General features: G+C 39.0%; 1 protein-coding gene across 4 annotated transcripts in view; it reads left to right on the top strand.

Moving 5' to 3' along the window:
• The window catches only part of ATXN7 (ataxin 7), a 160,118-nt gene that overhangs the window by 27,330 nt on the left and 111,592 nt on the right, over window positions 1-21,196 (top strand). For 3 of the 4 annotated variants that reach the window (XM_053600831.1, XM_053600827.1, XM_053600830.1), the window contains exon 2: window positions 19,121-19,219. The gene's annotated coding sequence lies outside the window, so the exon portion shown is untranslated. Of the gene's footprint in view, window positions 1-5,563; window positions 5,674-19,120; window positions 19,220-21,196 lie in introns of those variants that run through there. The other variant, XM_053600829.1, reaches the window with a different exon arrangement.

Here is a 21,196-nt window from a genome sequence, read left to right as displayed (position 1 = left end):
ATATGGTCTGGGTATATATCCAAAGGAAATGAGATATGTCACAGAGATACCTGCTCATGGCATCATCATTCACAATAGCCAAGATACAGAGTCAGTTTTTATGTTCATCAATGGATGAATGGATAAAGAAAATGTTCTATAATCTACAATGGAATGCTATTCAGCCTTAAAAAAGGAAATCCTGTCATTTGCAACAACATGGATGAAGCTGGAGATATTATATTAAGTGAAGTAAACCAGGTATAGAAAGACAAATATTTCATGATCTCACTTAGATAAGGAATCTAAAAAAGCTGGACTCAAAGAAGCAGACAGTAAAATGATAGTTGCCAGGGGCTGAGAATGGAGGGTGGGGAAAACAGCGATACTGGTCAAAAAGTACAAGTTTTAGTTAGGGTGATTAAGTTTGGGGGATTTATCGTATAGCATGATGACTGTAGTTAGTAATGTATACTTCAAAAAGAACTGTTTTTTTTTTTTTTTTTTTTTTTGTAGAGACAGAGTCTCACTTTATTGCCCTTGGTAGAGTGCCGTGGTGTCACACGGCTCACAGCAACCTCCAGCTCTTGGGCTTACATGATTCTCTTGCCTCAGCCTCCCGAGTATCTGGGACTACAGGCGCCCTCCACAACGCCCAGCTATTTTTTTGTTGCAGTTTGGCAGGGACTGGGTTTGAACCCGCCACCCTCGGCATATGGGGCCGGCGCCCTACTCACTGAGCCACAGGAGCTGCCCCCAAAAGAACTTTTTAATGTATACTTGAAAATTGCTAAGAGAATAGATTTTTTTTTTTCGAGAAAGAGTCTTACTTTGTTGCCCTTAGTAGAGTGCCAACATGACATCATAGCTCACAGCAACCTCAAACTCTTGGGCTCAAGCAATCCTCTTGCCTCAGTCTCCCAAGTACAGGGACTACAGGTGCCTGCCAGAGTACCTGGCTACTTTTTTTAGAAAGGAGTTCTCGCTCTAGCTCAGGTTAGTCTCAAACTCCTGATCTCAAGCAGTCCACCCACCTCGGCCTCCCAGAGTGCTAGGATTTTCTTTTTTTTTTAAAACAGAGTTTCAAGCTGTCGCCCTGAGTAGAGTGCAGTGGTGTCACAGTTTACAGCAACCTCAAACTCTTGGGCTTAAGGGATTCTCTTGCCTTAGCCTCTCAAGTAGCTGAGACTACAGGCGCCCACTACAATGCCCAGCTTTTTTTTTTTTTTTTTGGTTGTAGTAGTTGTCACTGTTGTTTGGCGGGCCTGGCTGAATTCGAACCTGCCAGCTCTGGTGTATGTGGCTGGTGCCCTAGCCATTTGAGCTACAGGCACTGAGCCCCAGAGTGCTAGGATTACAGGCTTGAGTCACCATGCCTGGCTAAGAGTAGATTTTATGTTCTCATTTCCTGAAAATGATAAGTATAGGAGGTGATGAATATGTTAATTACCTTGATCTAATTATTTCACAATATAAACATATATCAAAGCATCATGTTCATACCATGAATATATGCGATTTTGTTTGTCAATTATACTTTAATAAAGCTGGAGGAAAATAAAAATCTGTTTGTATTAGTTCATTAATTGTAACAAACGTGCCGTATTTATGTAAGAGATTAATGATAGGGAAAACTGGGTGTGGGTTATAAGAACTCTATCATTCTTGCAACTTTCCTGTACATTTAAAGCATTCTAAAATTAAAAGTTTATTTTTTAAAAAAGACTATGACAAGAGTGTATAGGTTAAGCTTAATCTTTAGTGTGCTGGCAGCCTGAAGTAAATAAAATAGCCCTTGGCTTTCTGGGCTGATTATGATGTAAAGTGGGGCAATTCTTCCTTGCTGTTGTCTTATAAAGCCGTGACTGTTCGCAGAATCGGAGAGTGCAGTATCTGAATGTCCTGTGGAATTTCTTACTGGCATGACTCTTTTTCCCCTTTGCTTCTGCCCAGTAGCAGTCCCTCGAGTGGCATTTGCTGTCCTACTTAATCAGAGGGTAGGAGAAATGAAAAACTCTCCTCTTCCCCCTCCCACGAAGTTTCAATGGACACTGAAAATGTAGGTCAAATTGCATCACTGTAGAAAGGAACGAACAGGAAGGTATTTATGAAGTGCTGCCAACCTCTCTTTAGATTTCAAGTCAGGATGAACCAGGGTTGAGCCCACATGGGTATGAGATAGAGGGAATCTGGGGGTCATATTTGTGATGTAGACACAGAATGTTACATTTCAACCAGTGATAAAAAGATCTTTGTCTAAAACACTAGTGAAAATAACTTAAACTGGCTTTGTTTAATTTGCATCTTCCAGCTTCTGGAATTCTTTTTGTCTCTTATTTATTATTGGCATATTGCAGTAATTATATTAATTTAATTAGATGTTTGAATTATGGAAACTATTACCATGTGTACATTAAAAAATATCTATTGTTTGGTAATCACATAAGTCGAATAATATATTTTGCAAATTATATATAATCACAATGTGCACAGTGACATCTTGATTAGCACACAAACCCCACAGAAGATGCTTTAAAGTATCATTTCCTTGGCTTTCTTTCTTTTTTTTTTTTTGCAGTTTTTGGCCAGAGCTGGGTCTGAACCCGCCACCTCTGGTATAAGGGGCTGGTGCCCTACCCCTTTGAGCCACAGACACCACCCGGCTTTCTTTTTTTTAGTGGCAAAATCTTATAGACTTTAAGATATAAGAACTTTTTAAATGCATGTCTTTATTTTTTGCATACTGTACACTACCTGTTCCTTTGTAAGACATCCAGATGTTGGCTGGCAAAATATTCTATTATTGACATTCTCCTGAACAGTAAGCATTCTAACAGCAAAATCAACTCCAAAACCTCTATTTTCACTCCTTTCTTGCCTCTATCAAGATAATTGGTAGTTCCTTTATGTACAAAATGCAAAGTCAGATGATAAAAATGTTTGCATAGGCTTTGGTATTATTTAATCTTCCAAGCTGAATAAATTATCCTGTGAAATATGTTTATAATTAAACATGCTTTTAGCTATTTTTTAAATTTTTATTTTGAAATAATTATAAATTCACAAGAGGTTACAAAGATAGTCCAGAGAGTTTCTGGTTACTCTTCACCCGGTTTCTCCCATTGATTATATCTTAACCTCACTATTGTACGATATCAAAACCAAGAAATGAACATTGGCATAAAGTGTGTGTATCTTCTCATCTTACTTGTGTATTTTCATGTAACTACTACCATAGTCAAGAACAGAACTATTCTGTCATTGCAGAGATCTGTCCCGTGCTATCCCTTTATAGTTCATTCCTGTTACTCTCACAGTCCCTAACTTCTGGCAACAACTAACTCATCTGTTCTCCAACTCTATAATTTTGCCATTTTGGGAATGTTACATAAATGTTATCTTTTGGTTTTTTTCACTTAGCATTCAAAAAATAATTTTATTTTTAAAAGAGTATTTTTTTTAATGTTTTTACCCAGGTGTTTGATTCACTAATTTTTAAAACCATGTTTTTCTAGCTTGGGAATTCCATACTCTGTGTTGCTATATTTGAACAGCAGCTCAAATCGAATATGCAGATATAATAGCTGATTATAGCATTAACCTTATTGCCTAATGTTAAGGATGATACCGTGATGTTAAAGGGAAAATTACCCTGGGAAAAGTCCATCCCATCAACACAGTAGATATTACGGTTGATTAATGAGCAAAATTAAGAAGTCCAAATATATACTTTAGCTATATCAAATAAAGTAACCACATTCATATTCCATTTCATTTTGTAATAACTCTTCAAAGAAAGAGGAATATGATATTTAAATGAACAGCAGTGGAAACATTTACATTAATTACATAATATAAAGCTCATGTCACAAGATTACCATATATCGTTAATATGAAATGTTACCATATAAAATCCTGTGTCTGCATTATGTTAATAACATTCTTCAAATGTCTTGAGTAGGGAATGGAGTTCTATCGATAGGTAAAGCCTGGGAGCAAACAGCCTCAGAAAGAACAGATTTTCCTCACGTGACAGAGTGTTTTCTAACAAAATATACATGATATTCCAGGATCTGTAAGAAGGCATGTTAGTGTTTGGCTACAAATAATGATACATGGCTCTAGAAAATCCCATGTGGCCAAACCTATGGAACTAAGCAAATAGAAGGTGAGCCCCAGGATACTGCTTTGCAGTTCACCAGCAATGAAGGTAAGGGAGTGACTCTTCAGCTTCTCAGGACAGATTTTTATGAATAAAATAATTTTTTAACTGGCAGTTGATCTTCATTTGGCTCTGGCTTCTAACATTTTAGACAGTCTTCCTCCCATTTAGAAAATGTTCTTTGTAATTAAAACCATCCTCTATTTAACAGCTTAACATTTTTCTCTTTATCACCTTTGTTTTCCTCAAACAACATATTATTGTACTTTAAGTAGCTATTAGGATGGAAGAGAAGAGCAATTAATCATTTATTGACTATTGACTGTATGTTCATGTACATTAATACATGTAATTGTATGTTGAAAAATTGCATTAGTGACAGACATTAAGTGATAAGTCCAAAATAAATAGTATACTAAGCAACACTTCATGGAACATAAGCCAATTTTCTTGGTCAGATTTACTCAAGAAGCCTGTTGCCCAAAACACTATATATGTGTGTGTGAGGTGTATTTACACACACATACACGTAGTAGACTCTCTGTAAATTGACCACCGATGGACTGCAACAAACTGGTCAACATACAGAGGTGGTCAACATAAGGAACTAGACCAACTATTGATATGTATATTTGGTACATGTCTGGTCTATGAAAATTACGTCAACTTAAAGGAGTGGTCACTTATGGAGGCTTTTCTCTCCATACATATGAGAGATAATATAAAGGATATATTTATATCTATCAATTAACCTGTATATTCATGAGACAGTATGTGAAATGATACAGAATAAAAAGGTTGTAAGACCAACTCCCTTTCCTTAGCTTTTTTATCCAGATGAAGGAAACAAGGTATGAGTTCAGGAAAAATCACCCAAGGAAGTAAAAACTGCTTATCCTATCAATGTAGTATGTAAAATAAGATATTACATAATTAATTATGAAATAAATGTTTCAGATTATAAATGTACTAAATGTTCATAGGAGGAAAAGATTATTGGTCTCTGACCATTGATTTTATCACCCATAAATACAGATACTATCTACCTCATACTTAAAAGTTTGTAAAAATAACATAAATAATATAAAGACTTATCATATTGCCTGTTACTTAGAACACCTTCAGTAAATTATAGCTGTTGCTGTTGATGATGAAAATTATGATGACAATAATAACAAAAATAATACTGTATTAGGGTATGCTGACTACTGTGGCTACCCAAAATTTCCTTAGTTTAACACAATACATGTTTATTTCTCACTCATGTCACAGCTCAATGTGGGTTGACAAGGAAGCACTTGCTCCCCCCAGTCATTCAGGAGTGAAATTTTGTTGCTCAGCCTTCCTCTAGGTGTGTGGAGCAATCTACACCTGGCCAGCAGAGGGTATGAAAGACCAAGGATCAAGCCTAGAAGTGGCACCCAACATTTCTGTTCATATTTTGGACTCAGTTGCACATCTATACCTTACTGCAATGAATATTGGGAAATTTTGTCAAATTGTGTGCTCAGGAAGAAAGAATGTGGATATAGGTAAGCATTGGCAATCTCTGTCACAAATTATTTTGAAGAGGAAGAATTTTCCCTAGATTTTTGAGAGAAGAGAATGAAATTTGTTCTGGGTTGCCCAGCCTGCCTTTAGTGTTAATATTTAAAGAGGAAAGGTAGAAGAATTAAAAATCCTACAAGCATTCTTAACAAACATTACACGTTTATCCCTCTAAGTCACTACCTTTACTGTAAGTGACCTCAGGCAAGCCATTTATCTGCTACAGACCTCCATTTCATCACAAGTAAGTCTTTTTCATAGCACTATGGTGAAAAGAATTTAGTATAGGGTCTGGTCCAGAGCAAGCACTCCATGAAAGTTGTTATTATTGTTAGTGTTAATAAGTTTGGCCTTAGAGTGAAATGCTTGCTAGCTATTCATTCATTCAACATGTTTCCTAAAGCAACACGTTGGACTAGCAAAGAATGACTTAACTGAAGACATTTATATGACTTTTAGAATTTTATGACTTTAGGCCAGTGATAGATTCATGTGTCCCTGGAAGAATATTGGGGGAGAAACCTTCTCTTTCCTCCAGCCTCCTTTCCTCTCATCAATCCTACAGACTCCCTCTTACCTCCGCTGTTGTGTATGACAGTGGAGGGAATTGTTTTAAGCTCAGCTCTAATATGTGACTGCCTCAGCCCTTACTGGCCCCATCTCATAAGCCTCAGTTCTCAGTTAAAGAATCACAGTATGAGTTCCTCCACTATAGATGAGAGAATTAAGTGAGATGATGCATGTAAAGGCTCACTGTGTTAATACAGGGCATACAGTAAGTGCTCAGTAAATGTCAGCTATTACTACTGTTATTATTATTACATATTATATTTTTAGTTTCCTTTTAGGCTAATAGAGGAATGGTGTACACAACAGTAGTCACAAGTGATATGAAAAATGGCTTGCTGACCTCTCTGAGCTAAAGGGAGTGAGAGCCTAGTTAACCTCTAATGAAGCCTGGGAGAGATGAAGCTTGCGATGAGAGAACTGTGTGTCTCAAAATGGCAAAGGAGTAAGGGACAGTTATGTTGCATTCATTCAAAGAGAGGAGAGGGACTGAATGTTGTATAGGTATGTAGAAGGTGTCAGATAACAGAGCTCCTTTAAAGATAAGACTCTATGTGAGGAGTTCCATGAAAAGTTTGGAAAATTCTAAGACTGACTGCAGGGACTTAAATGTACTCCTGAAACCTAGGCCAGAATTACTGGAGCCCTTCCTTATAATTGGTGTTGGCTTCTTCTCTGCTAGTGTGTTTTCAGATGCTCACTTGATGCTCAGTGGAGTGATTCTGAGAACAGTCAGGGTAGCTTAGCAGGTGCAGAAACCTTTGAAGAGAGGGTACACTATTGAAAAAACAGGTTGTGTGGAGTATAGAGTTTCATTCTTAAATTTGTATTGTGAAGACAAAAGCCTGTCAGAGTGAAACCAAGGTGGAATTGGGTCGGCAGAGAGAGAATAAACTGGACACCACATTAATACATTGAATTTCTGTAGAATATGCCTGCAGTTAATATGACTTGCTTTAAAAATTTTTGTAACAGGCTTTTAAAATTTTTGATGGTTTTTCATTTGGGAGAAGAGATTTAGGAAAACAAAGGAGACATAATGATGGCTGCCTACTGGAGACAGGCCTGGAAGGAAAATAAGTGACGCAGCCAGCTGGGTACTTTAGGAAGTATATGCCCAGTGACAAGTATATGCCAGTCTATGACACAGCACCAGCCAGTTATCCCCCTGCACCATAGTTGGCCCCAGAGGCCAGATTTTTGGGTTTCCCCAGAGAAACTAGGAATTTGGAATTTTATGTGAATCTTAGCAACAAATTTGTATCTTTTTTCCCTTTAAGATCACCATGGAAAACAAAAAACAAAAATGTGGGCTATTTTAAGCCTGTGGACTTTGTATTTGCAGTATCTAAAGGTGGTTCAGCTGAATACTCTGCTGATTCTAATGCCAGCCACAGTCCTAAGCATGGAGCACATTCTCAACATGATTTTATTGGCAAATATAAATAAACCAACTAAGAAACCTTTCTTGGTTTTCAGTCTTTTCATGTATGGAATGGAGAGATTGGAGTCAGTCTTCAAAGTTTTTGTTTATTTTTCTACCTCTAACTTAGAAGGTAGATCAAAACACCTTGTGTTGCCTCCTTGTGGGGCCCACTTCTCCAGCCCGTTTCCTTTGTTCTCATGCTCTTCCCAAGCATGTGCAGGGGTTTCCATGTTTTTATTTTCTCTGGCACACATTGGAAGAATAAGAATTATCTTGGGCCACACATTAAATACAAAAACACTAATAAAAGCTGATTAGCAAAAAAGGTCTGTTCCTACTTTTTGTGATATCCAACACCACAGACAAGCAAAAAAAAAAAAGTCCTTACAAAGCATGTGGCCTATAGGCCACAGATGAGACACCTCTGATAGAGTTTGAGTCTCACACTGAAGCTCAGTGGTTTACCTAGGATTTAAGAAAGTTCAAGAAATGACAGTGAGTTCACATTATGTTTCAAAACAAGATCGACTTGACTTAGTTGGTTCCTTGTCATGGTTACTAGGTTTTTGGTTAATTTTCACAGACTTGGTTAGATAACAAGACTTGATCCAGATTATGCTGTAAATTGCAATGAGGTTCTCAGGCTTAAAAGGACACAGAAATATCACTCCTAGAAAATAGCCATTTTCCCTATAAAAGTTAATATGACCCTGCCATGTAGCAGTGTGGACTTTTCTCTGTGCAGTGGTTCTCAACCTTTCTAATGCCACAGCCCTTTAATACAGTTCCTGTGGGTCACGACTCACAGGTTGAGAACTGCTGGGCAAATGAGGGGATTTTTTTTGAAGCTTTGGGCATTCTGCAATATCTTCCTTTATAATAAATTCGGTAGATATCTGCACTTTTGATTTTTAATGCAAACATTTTTACTGTCTTGAGCAAGATTATTTTTGTTACAGTTTTCACAAATCAGTTAAAAAATTAAGTTCACAAGGAGGAGGGGTCATTTTGCTGTAGAGGCCCAAGAATTCTTATGAGCCTAGGGAAGCAGTACTCAGGGGACAGGGACAGGAAAGCCCAAGAACCCTCCAGGCAGTCTTTCTCTCTCTCTGCTGAGGGGCATGGGGTTATATTACCTCTTGGGTCAGATTCACACAGAGCAACACATTCATTCTGTCTTTGCTGACTGCTTTTTCCTATAGACTGAGAGAGCACATAGAGATAGTTTGCAACCTTAGTCAAACTTGACCCTCTTTTTCCCAATTCCTAGTTCCAAGGAGAACACATTCAATCTCCGTCTGAGTCACATATCCAGCTTTAGCAAAGACAGGGGAAGAGTTTCATAGTCACATAGCACAAATGTTACTTGGCGTGGGGTTGAGAATTACACAGTGCTTAGAAAAAAGGGTCACCATGAGTGAGGCAGCTCCTCTAGGGGAAAGGTGTCTTCTATGATCTCCTCTCTACCTTAAGAGTACCCTGTGCACCAGGGGTTGTAGGCTCCAACTCTGCCGGACCTGCTTAACAACAACAACAAAAAGTAAATTTATGCTTCTCAGGACTTTAAAGAACATTCAAGTTATGTCTTTTCATTTTCATTGCCTCTCTCACCAATTGGCCATCATTTTTTTCAATTTTTTAAAAAGTTTTATTTATTATTACATAGTAGGTGTTAAATGAATAAAATACATCAAGTTTTATAATTCTAAGAAAATTTTCCTAGTCTATTTAAAACTATTTCCCGGGTGGCGCCCGTAGCACAGTGGTTACGGTGCCGGCCACATACACCAAGGCTGGTGGGTTCAAACCTGGCCCAGGCCAGCTAAATAACAATGACAACTGCAACAGAAAAAAAATAGCTGGGTGTTATGGCAGGCGCCTGTAGTCCCAGCTACTTGGGAGGCTGAGGCAAGAGAATCATTTAAGCCCAAGAGTTTGAGGTTGCTGTGAATTGTGATGCCACGTTAAGCCCAAGAGTTTGAGGTTGCTGTGAACTATAATGTCACGGCACTCTACTGAGGCAAAATAAGACTCTGTCTCCAAAAAAAAAATACAACTATTTCTCTTTGCCAAGCAAAAGTAAGTTGTTAGGCAGTTGGATGTACTAAAAAAGAAGTTAAGTAACACCAAAGGCCTGAATTATAGTTACAGGTGATTTTAATACACCATTTATTTTCTGGGTAATCTTGAGCAAATTATGATCTCAGTCTTTCTCACTGGTAAAATGGATATAATAACAGCTCTATGAACATGGGGTTATTGTGATGATAAAATGAGAGAGCACACACAAACATAGAGTTTTTTTTTTTCCTACCAAAGAAAGGTTCCTGATCTTTCTTCTAAGTGGAGAAGTTACTATTTTAAAATGCTTATTTTTAGTAACTGCCACTACCATTTTTCTCTAAGAATCGGATTTCCTATAAAGTGATTTTTTTTTTTTTTTTTTTTTTTGGTTTTTGGCCAGGGCTAGGTTTGAACCCGCCACCTCTGGCATATGGGACCGGCGCCCTACTCCTTGAGCCACAGGCGCCGCCCCCTATAAAGTGATTTTTAAGGTATGCAGGCTAGTGAAAGGCAAATTCCTTTAAAGCCAAAACTATCTTGAGGGAGATTTCAGAGTACCTCAAATCTGATGATTTCCTTGGACACTTTGGTATTTAAAAATAGTTGGAATGTCCAGATGGAAAATTGAAAACTGGCTTGACCTAGTGAAATAAGGTCAAATATAGAGTGTAATCTGACGTTAGTGTCGTCCCCCCTCCACCTCCTGTCTCCTCTGAAGGAATCACCATGGGGAAGGTTAAGGGTTGGCTTGAATATCACATCTTTATTGACTCTCTGTGATGGTCATATGTGTCTAACTTTGAGGGATTTTGCTTTGCTGTAAAATGTTTAAGATACAAAGAATTGAATTTTGATCAATGACAGACATGTTGAGCAAGGTAGTGGTTTTTATTAGAAGTAAGGCAGGAGGGCGGCGCCTGTGGCTCAGTCGGTAAGGTGCTGGCCTCATATACCGAGGGTGGCGGGTTCAAACCCGGCCCCAGCCAAACTGCAACCAAAAAATAGCCGGGCGTTGTGGCGGGCGCCTGTAGTCCCAGCTACTCGGGAGGCTGAGGCAAGAGAATCGCTTAAGCCCAGGAGTTGGAGGTTGCTGTGAGCTGTGTGAGGCCACGGCACTATACCGAGGGCCATAAAGTGAGACTCTGTCTCTACAAAAAAAAAAGAAAGAAGTAAGGCAGGAAAAGGAACACTAAAATGGAAAGCACAAATTTTTAAAAAGAAAGGAAACTGGGAAGGAATTAGAAATCTGAAAAGAGACGTGGTTTATAAAGATTGTAGGAATGATTTTAAGCATTTTGTGGGCGAATAAAACTGACACTTTTTAAAAGGGAGAGGGAAAGGATATCACCTAGCAAAAACTTAAAAGCCAATAAAGATAATTATGAATAAATATTCAAAATATGCCATAGCTGCTGACTTTCAAGGATGCTTTAGTAGTAGGATTTCTTTATGTTTTTTTTTTTTTGGCCAGGGCTGGGTTTGAACCCACCACCTCTGGCATATGGGACCGGCGCCCTACTCCTTGAGCCACAGGCGCCGCCCAGTAGTAGGATTTCAAATCATAGAAATATTTGTGTTACCATCATACAATATATCAAAATAGATAAAAGTTGAGCAAAGCTATATTCCCAGCTCCCAATTTTGGCTGATAGCCAGTGAGGATTATAGAAGGAAAAGTGTATTAGTAGTGAATTTTTCATATGAAATCAGCCTGCTTTGTTATATCTGTGGACAGCATCTGCCCTGTAGCTGTGTCACTGCCCATATTTGCTGCTCTTTCTTTTTTGCTGCTTTTCAAACTTGTAAACCAGCTTAATTCCTAACTCTGGATTGCTAATGTCCTATCTCTTAATTACTTAACTCACTGGTCCTCCCAAAAATGAATTAAAAAGTAGCTACATTTTACCTGATATATATAGGCAAACAACTGTGAAGATAATAGAGTATATATTTTTCTCATGCTTTTTAGAAAGATGATTTGAGTTTTTATTTGCTTTTTGAAGTATTATGAATTGCTTTTATAAACTGCTGAATGATAAAGGCAAATGAGCTCTCCAAATAATAATCTTATTCAGTGCATGTGTGTTTTTAAAATCTATGATTCTGAGCGGCGCCTGTGGCTCAGTCAGTAAGGCGCGGGCCCCATATACCGAGGGTGGCGGGTTCAAACCCGGCCCCGGATGAACTGCAACCAAAAAATAGCTGGGCATTGTAGTGGGCGCCTGTAGTCCCAGCTACTTGGGAGGCTGAGGCAAGAGAATCGCTTAAGCCCAGGAGTTGGAGGTTGCTGTGAGCTGTGTGACGCCACGGCACTCTACCGAGGGCCATAAAGTAAGACTCTGTCTCTACAAAAAAAAAAAAAAAAATCTGTGATTCTGACAAGTTTCACAGGAGCAGGCTTTCTGAATAGTCATGTTAAAAATTAAGTGAAAACTCATTAGTAGCAAATTACATACAATGATTTTAATTCCTAGGAGACTGACTCTGTGTGCATATTCAATAGTCAGTTGTTCTTAGTTTATTGTAAATATAGCCAGTTAAGTTCATTGTAAAACAAACAAACAAAAACCTGAATTGCATTTGTTGTACATTGGTAAAGTGTCTTGATATTTAATAATTTGACATTTCAAAGCACATATAACTTTGGAACATCTGGCAACTAATGAGATTTCTTTTTTTTTTTTTTTTTTTATTGTTGGGGATTCATTGAGGGTACAATAAGCCAGTTACACTGATTGCAATTGTTAGGTAAAGTCCCTCTTGCAATCATGTCTTGCCCCCATAAAGTGTGACACACACTAAGGCCCCACCCTCCTCCCTCCATCCCTCTTTCTTCTTCCCCCCCCATAACCTTAATTGTCATTAATTGTCCTCATATCAAGATTGAGTACATAGGATTCATGCTTCTCCATTTTTGTGATGCTTTACTAAGAATAATGTCTTCCGCGTCCATCCAGGTTAATACGAAAGATGTAAAGTCTCCATTTTTTTTAATGGCTGAATAGTATTCCATGGTATACATATACCACAGCTTGTTAATCCATTCCTGGGTTGGTGGGCATTTAGGCTGTTTCCACATTTTGGCGATTGTAAATTGAGCTGCAATAAACAGTCTAGTACAAGTGTCCTTATGATAAAAGGATTTTTTTCCTTCTGGGTAGATGCCCAGTAATGGGATTGCAGGATCGAATGGGAGGTCTAGGTTGAGTGCTTTGAGGTTTCTCCATACTTCCTTCCAGAAAGGTTGTACTAGTTTGCAGTCCCACCAGCAGTGTAAAAGTGTTCCCTTCTCTCCACATCCACGCCAGCATCTGCAGTTTTGAGATTTTGTGATGTGGGCCATTCTCACTGGGGTTAGATGATATCTCAGGGTTGTTTTGATTTGCATTTCTCTAATATATAGACATGATGAACATTTTTTCATGTGTTTGTTAGCCATTTGTCTGTCGTCTTTAGAGAAAGTTCTATTCATGTCTCTTGCCCATTGATATAAGGGATTGTTGGCTTTTTTCATGTGGATTAATTTGAGTTCTCTATAGATCCTGGTTATCAAGCTTTTGTCTGACTGAAAATATGCAAATATTCTTTCCCATTGTGTAGGTTGTCTCTTTGCTTTGGTTATTGTGTCCTTAGCTGTACAGAAGCTTTTCAGTTTAATGAAGTCCCATTTGTTTATTTTTGTTGTTGTTGCAATTGCCATGGCAGTCTTCTTCATGAAGTCTTCCCCCAGGCCAATATCTTCCAGTGTTTTTCCTATGCTTTCTTGGAGGATTTTTATTGTTTCATGCCTTAAGTTTAAGTCCTTTATCCATCTTGAATCAATTTTTGTGAGTGGGGAAAGGTGTGGGTTCAGTTTCAGTCTTTTACATGGAGACATCCAGTTCTCCCAACACCATTTATTGAATAGGGAGTCTTTCCCCCAAGGTAAGTTCTTGTTTGGTTTATCAAAGATTAGGTGGTTGTAAGATGTTAGTTTCATTTCTTGGTGTTCAATTCGATTCCAAGTGTCTATGTCTCTGTTTTTGTGCCAGTACCATGCTGTCTTGACCACTATGGCTTTGTAGTACAGACTAAAATCTGGTATGCTGATGCCCCCTGCTTTATTTTTGTTACTAAGAACTGCCTTAGCTATACGGGGTTTTTTCCGGTTCCATACAAAACGCAGAATCATTTTTTCCAAATCTTGAAAGTACGATGTAGGTACTTTGATAGGAATGGCATTGAATAGGTAGATTGCTTTGGAAGTATAGACATTTTAACAATGTTGATTCTTCCCATCCATGAGCATGGTATGTTCTTCCATTTGTTAATATCCTCTGCTATTTCCTTTCTGAGGATTTCATAGTTTTCTTTATAGAGGTCCTTCACCTCCTTCGTTAGGTATATTCCTAGGTATTTCATTTTCTTTGAAACTATGGTGAAGGGAGTTGTGTCCTTAATTAGCTTCTCATCTTGACTGTTATTGGTGTATACAAAGGCTACTGACTTGTGGACATTGATTTTATATCCTGAAACATTACTGTATTTTTTGATGACTTCTAGGAGTCTTGTGGTTGAGTCTCTGGGGTTCTCTAAGTATAAGATCATGTCGTCAGCAAAGAGGGAGAGTTTGACCTCCTCTGCTCCCATTTGGATTCCCTTTATTTCCTTGTCTTGCCTAATTGTATTGGCTAGAACTTCCAGCACTATGTTGAATAGTAAAGGTGACAGAGGACAACCTTGTCTGGTTCCAGTTCTAAGAGGAAAAGCTTTCAGTTTTACTCCATTCAGTAAAATATTGGCTGTGGGTTTGTCATAGATAGCTTCAATCAGTTTTAGAAATGTGCCACCTATGCCTATACTCTTCAGTGTTCTAATTAGAAAAGGATGCTGGATTTTATCAAATGCTTTTTCTGCATCTATTGAGAGGATCATATGATTTTTATTTTTGCCTCTGTTAATATGGTGGATAACGTTTATGGACTTGCGTATGTTAAACCAGCCTTGCATCCCTGGGATGAAGCCTACTTGATCATGATGAATGACTTTTTTGATGATAAGCTGTAATCTATTGGCTAGGATTTTGTTGAGAATTTTTCCATCTATATTCATGAGTGAGATTGGTCTGAAATTCTCCTTTTTGCTTGGGTCTTTTCCTGGTTTTGGTATCAGGGTGATGTTTGCTTCATAGAATGTGTTGGGGAAGATTCCTTCTTCCTCAGTTTTTTGGAATAATTTCTGCAGTACAGGAATAAGCTCTTCCTTGAAGGTTTGATAGAATTCTGGAGTGAAGCCATCTGGACCAGGGCATTTTTTAGTTGGAAGCTTTTTTATTGTTTCTTTGATCTCAGTGCTTGAAATTGGTCTGTTCAGGAGGTCTATTTCTTCCTGGCTGAGTCTAGGGAGAGGGTGTGATTCCAAATATTGATCCATTTCCTTCACATTGTCAAATTTCTGGGCATAGAGTTTCTGGTAGTATTCAGAGATGATCTCTTGTATCTCTGTAGGATCAGTTGTTATTTCCCCTTTATCGTTTCTGATTGAGGTTATTAGAGATTTTACTTTTCTATTTCTAGTTAGTCTGGCCAATGGTTTGTCTATTTTATTTATTTTTTCAAAAAACCAACTCCTTGTTTCATTAATTTTCTGAATGATTCTTTTGTTTTCAATTTCATTGATCTCTGATTTGATTTTGGATATTTCTTTTCTTCTACTGAGTTTAGGCTTAGATTTTTCTTCTTTTTCCAATTCCAAAAGATCTCTTGTGAGATTGCTGATGTGCTCTCTTTCTGTTTTTCGAATGTAGGCATCTAAAGCGATGAATTTTCCTCTCAAAACTGCTTTTGCAGTATCCCACAGGTTTTGGTAGCTTGTGTCTTCATTGTTGTTATGCTCAAGGAAGTTAATGATTTCCTGTTTTATTTCTTCCTTCACCCATCTGTTATTCAACAGAAGATTGTTTAATTTCCATGCCTTTGGGTGGGCTTGAGCATTTTTGTTAGAGTTGAGTTCCACCTTTAGTGCCTTATGGTCTGAAAAGATACAAGGTAAAATTTCAATTCTTTTGATTCTGTTGATATTTGTTTTGTGTCCCAGGATATGATCAATTTTGGAGAATGTTCCATGGGGTGATGAGAAGAATGTATATTCTTTATCTTTGGGGTGGAGTGTTCTATATACGTCTATCAAGCATAATTGTTCTAGGGTCTCATTTAAATCTCTTACATCTTTGTTTAATTTCTGTTTAGAGGATCTGTCCAGCTCTGTAAGAGGTGTGTTAAAGTCCCCTGTTATGATGGTATTATCAGATATCATATTGCTCAGACTGAGTAAGGTCTGCTTCAAGAATCTGGGAGCATTTAAATTGGGTGCATAAATATTTAGAATTGAAATGTCTTCTTGTTGTAGTTTTCCCTTGACCAATATAAAGTGACCATCTTTGTCTTTTTTGACTTTAGTTGCTTTAAATCCACATGTATCTGAAAATAAGATTGCATCTCCTCTTTTCTTCTGAGTTCCATTTGCCTGAAAAATTGTCTTCCAACCCTTGACTCGGAGCTTTAATTTGTCTTTTGAAGCCAGGTGTGTTTCTTGCAGACAGCAAATGGATGGCTTGTGTTTTTTAATCCAGTCAGCCAATCTATGTCTCTTCAGTGGGGAATTCAAGCCATTAACATTTATGGAGATAATTGATAAGTGTGGTAGTATTCTATTCGTCTTATTTGGTGAGAGTCCATTGCTTAGTTTTATCTTTTGCATCAGTGTGGAGGTTAGGTTCTGTCCTTTGATTTCTGAGTTCTTACTTTGCTGCTGATCCATTGTGGTGGTCAGTGTGCAGAACAGGTTGAAGTATTTCCTGTAGAGCTGGTCTTGTTGTGGCAAATTTCCTCAATGTTTGTATATCCGTAAATGATTTGATTTCTCCGTCAATTTTGAAGCTTAGCTTAGCAGGGTACAGAATTCTGGGCTGAAAATTGTTCTGTTTAAGTAGATTAAAGGTAGATGACCATTGTCTTCTTGCTTGGAAAGTTTCATTAGAGAAGTCTGCAGTAACTCTAATGGATTTGCTCCTGTAGGTCAACTGGCGCTTACTCCTGGCAGCTTGCAGAATCTTTTCTTTTGTCTTGACTTTGGACAGGTTCATCACAATGTGTCTTGGAGAAGCTCGGTTAGAGTTGAGGCGACCCGGGGTCCGATATCCCTCTGAAAGCAGTGTGTCAGAATCTTTGGTGATGTTTGGGAAATTTTCTTTTATAATATTCTCTAGTATGGCTTCCATTCCTCTGGGGCATTCTTCTTCCCCTTCTGGAATTCCTATAACTCGTATGTTGGAACGCTTCATAAAGTCCCATAATTCTGACAGTGAACGTTCTGCTTTCTCTCTCTTCTTTTCTGCCTCTTTTACTGTCTGAGTTATCTCAAGAACTTTGTCTTCTACCTCTGAAATTCTTTCTTCTGCATGGTCTAACCTGTTGCTGATACTTTCCATTGCATCTTTAAGTTCCCTAATTGACTGTTTCAGTTCCTTCAGCTCTGCTATATCCTTTTTATATTCTTCATATCGTTCATCTCTTATTTGATTCTGTTTTTGGATTTCCTTTTGGTTATTTTCCACTTTATTAGCAATTTCCTTCATTGTTTCCATCATTTCTTTCATTGTTTTCAAGATGTGTATTCTAAATTCCCTTTCTGTCATTCCTAACATTTCTATACTGGTGGAATCATCTGCAGTAGCTACCTCATGGTCCCTTGGTGGGGTTGTTCTAGACTGGTTCTTCATGTTGCCTGGAGTTTTCTGCTGATTCTTCCTCATGAGTGATTTCTTTTATCTGTTTCCTTGCCCTAATTTTCCTTTCACTTCCTCTTGCTCTTTAAGTTCTTGTGCCTGTGGACTAAGGGTTACAGCACCAGAAGGGTGAGAAGGTTGAAGAGCAAAAAAAAGGGTATGAAAGAAAGGAGGACCGAGTGATAAGAAAAAAAGAAAGATAGAGAAAGGAGAGGGGGTGGGTATAAGGAATATTGACAAAAAGAAGAGAGCCACAGAAAGAGGGAGACAGGGCAATATAGGTGTACAGTAGGGTACTTTGACACAACCTTAAAAAACCCCACCTTCTGGGGGTGCCCAGTTGCGTTGTTCCCTTGAGGTCAGCAGCTCTTTGCTAACCTGGTCAGACACAGTACCCCACCTCCACCAAGTAGAGAGGAAAGACAAAAATGCTATAAATCAAACCAAAACAAGCAAACAGAAAACTTTACAGGGATAAAATTGGGTGAAAAACCAAATAATATCGGTAGAAACACTAGCAAAAATGAAGTTGAAGTTATTAAAAAAGGCAGCAATGGGAAATTATAATTAAACTAGGAAAATTGAGAAAGAAAAAGGGATCTGTGTGGAAAAGATTGAAATTAAAAAAACAAAAGAACATCAGCAACGTCAAAATAAACAAACAAAAAAACAACCAAACAAAAAAAAAAAAAGAAAAAAATACACAACCAAAAACAAAGCAGTTTGTATATTGAATATTGTCTGGGCAACACATGGTCTTCTGGGGTATGAGATGTTAGTCACAGTTCTGATACGACTGGAGGCTGCTGATTTCTCAAACCCCAGCAGGTAGACACCCTAAATCTCTCTTCAGCCTACCTAAAAGGCACTTTGAACTTGTAAACTTGCTGAGCAGAAGCTTTCCCAGCTTTCTCGCTGGAATCGCTGCTGAAGTGGCTATCCACTTACCCAGTGTGCCAAAACCGGTCTCACTCTGTCCCTGAGGGTTAGGGCTGCAAGGCGGCTCAGACCCCACCCTTAGGCTACTTGGTTGCTGGGTTACCAGCTCCCACCCGTTTCTAGCTCTGTGACCCTGAGGGCGGAGCTTGCCGGGGCAGATCACTGACAATGGATCCGTGTGACCCACCGCCAAGCACTATTAGCTCTGTCTGGCTCAGCGGCTCAGACTGGGGCCCTAGACAACGGCCAAAGTTCTCCGCACTCCCGCTCAGGCCTTCCCCAAGGCAGTTCAACTCAGTGCCAAGTCCAAGGACATCAAAACAGTTCACAGGTAAGGCCTTTCTGGTTTGCAGTCTCGCTGCTACTGAACTTACAGTTGTGGGCGGGTTTAGACGGATAGAACACACGCGACCACTTGCCGGTTTTCCATGGTTTTAGTCCTCCTCTTGGGGTCCAGAAGTCTCTCGCTGACTCCCTGTATCGTCATAGGAGTGATGATAGGCAGATCCCACCAGCCAGAGAAGCCTGGAGTCCTATCTCCCCAGACTCACGGTGCCCAGATGCAAAGAAGCTGTTACTCGGCTGCCATCTTGCTCCGCCTCCAACTAATGAGATTTCTGATTAGCTTTATCCACTATTTCATCTCTTTGCCCTTTTTCTATTTTTGTAGATCTGGACAGAATTAAGAAGAAAGAGCTTGCATAATCACAACAGATGAAGATCCACTGGTAAATCCATCAGGATTTTTGTCCTGCCCTCCAAAGAAAAGGTAATGACTGTTTTGCTATAAATAAATGCAATGCTTCCTATTACAAGAGTATGAATTTTACCAGAGGATGTTAGTTTTAAAAATTTCAGATATCTGGGCTCAGTGCCCATAGCACAGTGGTTACGGTGCTGGCCACGTGCAGCAAGGGTGGTGGGTTCGAATCCCTGGGCCAGCGAAACGACAGTGACAGCTGCAACAACAACAACAAAAATAGCAGGGTGTTGTGGCGGGTGCCTGTGATCCCAGCTACTTGGGAGGCTGAGGCAAGAAAATAACTCAAGCCCAGGAGTTTGAGGTTGCTGTGAGCTGTGACACCTTGGCAGCCTACTGAGTGTGACATAGTGAGATGTCTCAAAAAAAAAAAAAAATTAAGATATCTGAATAAGATCTCCAACCCTGAATATTATCTTAACTAATATGAAATGACAGTGGTATTATGGGAGGTTTATTTCACAACAGGAAAATTGCTAAATAACACCCCTTCCAAAATTTATTAAAATTGAGGAAAACTTTAGAGATAGATGGTGTCCTCTCTCCCATATCCTCTTTTTTTTTCTGGGAGGTTGTCCACAGCTATGCTCTTCTATTTCTTTCTAGCTCCACTTCCCTTAGCTACTGTCTTACTCTCTCCTTCGGTAATGTAGACCTAGCTAGCTCAGGGCAGGGAATATTCTAAGCAAGATTATAAAGTAGGCAGGAGTTCTTCAAGAATACTGTCTGGTCCAGTGCCTTTGCCCAGGCTGCCAGACAGCTCTGTGCTAATGAGCAATCTCAGATCATTATGAAAACTGCAGCCACTTTATTAATGGATTTTCTCATAACATGTCTGCCTTCATGAATTTACTGGCTAAGTTTCACACAATGTAAAAAAGATGAAATTCCATAGGAATTTTGATTAAAACAGGATAGCCACTGTCAGTGGAGGGATTTGGAGAGAAGCAAACATAGACTACTATAGGAGTGCTTTAGTGCATAAATATTTGTTGATTTTCTACTGTGGCCATTGAAATTGTCTCTGGAGGAAAAAGAAAAGAATAGAAAGTAATTTCCGTGGACTACAGTTGTGACTTCTACTGTTGAAAACCACGAGGAGGGGCAGCGCCTGTGGCTCAAGGAGTAGGGTGCCAGTCCCATATGCCGGAGGTGGCAGGTTCAAACCTAAAGTTTTCCTCGGTTTTGGCCAAAAACCAAAAAAAAAAAAAAAAAAAAAAGAAAACCACGAGGAGGTCAAAACCAGCCTAAATTCAGTTACTTGTTGCACAAAGATCTAATTATTGAGACAGCAAGCATTGCCAAGGAAGAAAGTAAATTTTTTTTTTTTTTTTTTGAGACAGAGTCTCAAACTGTTGCCCTGGGTAGAGTGCCATGGCATCATCATAGCTCACAGCAACCTCCAACTCTTGGGCTGAAGCAATCCTATTGCCTCAGTTTTTCTGTTTTTAGTAGAGATGGGGTCTCACTCGTGAGCTCAAGCAATCCACCCACCACAGCCTTCCAGAGTACTAGGATTACAGGAGTGAGCCACTGGGCCTGGTCAGAAAGGAATTTTTTAATGATGTCTTGTCAGGAAGAATGGGGGAAGCTACCTCATATCAGTCCCCTTGAGGAGATCACAGGCTTTTAAAGGAGGGGCCACGTGCCTTGGGACAGTCTACGGTATAACTAACAAGGGGCCATGGGCACTAGGGGCAGGTTGTGGGGTATAGTGAGTTTTGGAATCAGCAGGTCTGCTCAGGGGCCTTCAGAATCTCAACTCCTATGTCTTGCAGAAAATCTATAAATTCTGGAAAACAACTCAAAATGTCAAATAGTTAAGGGGAAAAAATCATAAAAAAGGGAGGAGTCATTGAAATTTGTTCTTAGAGTCCATTACATTTAAACTTTTTTGAAGACTATACCTATGAAAAAGATATATAGAAAGGAGAGGAGCCACAAACTCCAAAGTCTGCAGAGACCAGAGGAACAAGACAGGTAGGG

Source organism: Nycticebus coucang, chromosome 8, assembly GCF_027406575.1.
Source record: "Nycticebus coucang isolate mNycCou1 chromosome 8, mNycCou1.pri, whole genome shotgun sequence".
Lineage (NCBI taxonomy): Eukaryota > Metazoa > Chordata > Mammalia > Primates > Lorisidae > Nycticebus > Nycticebus coucang.
This window is presented reverse-complemented; position numbering and strand designations above follow the sequence as displayed.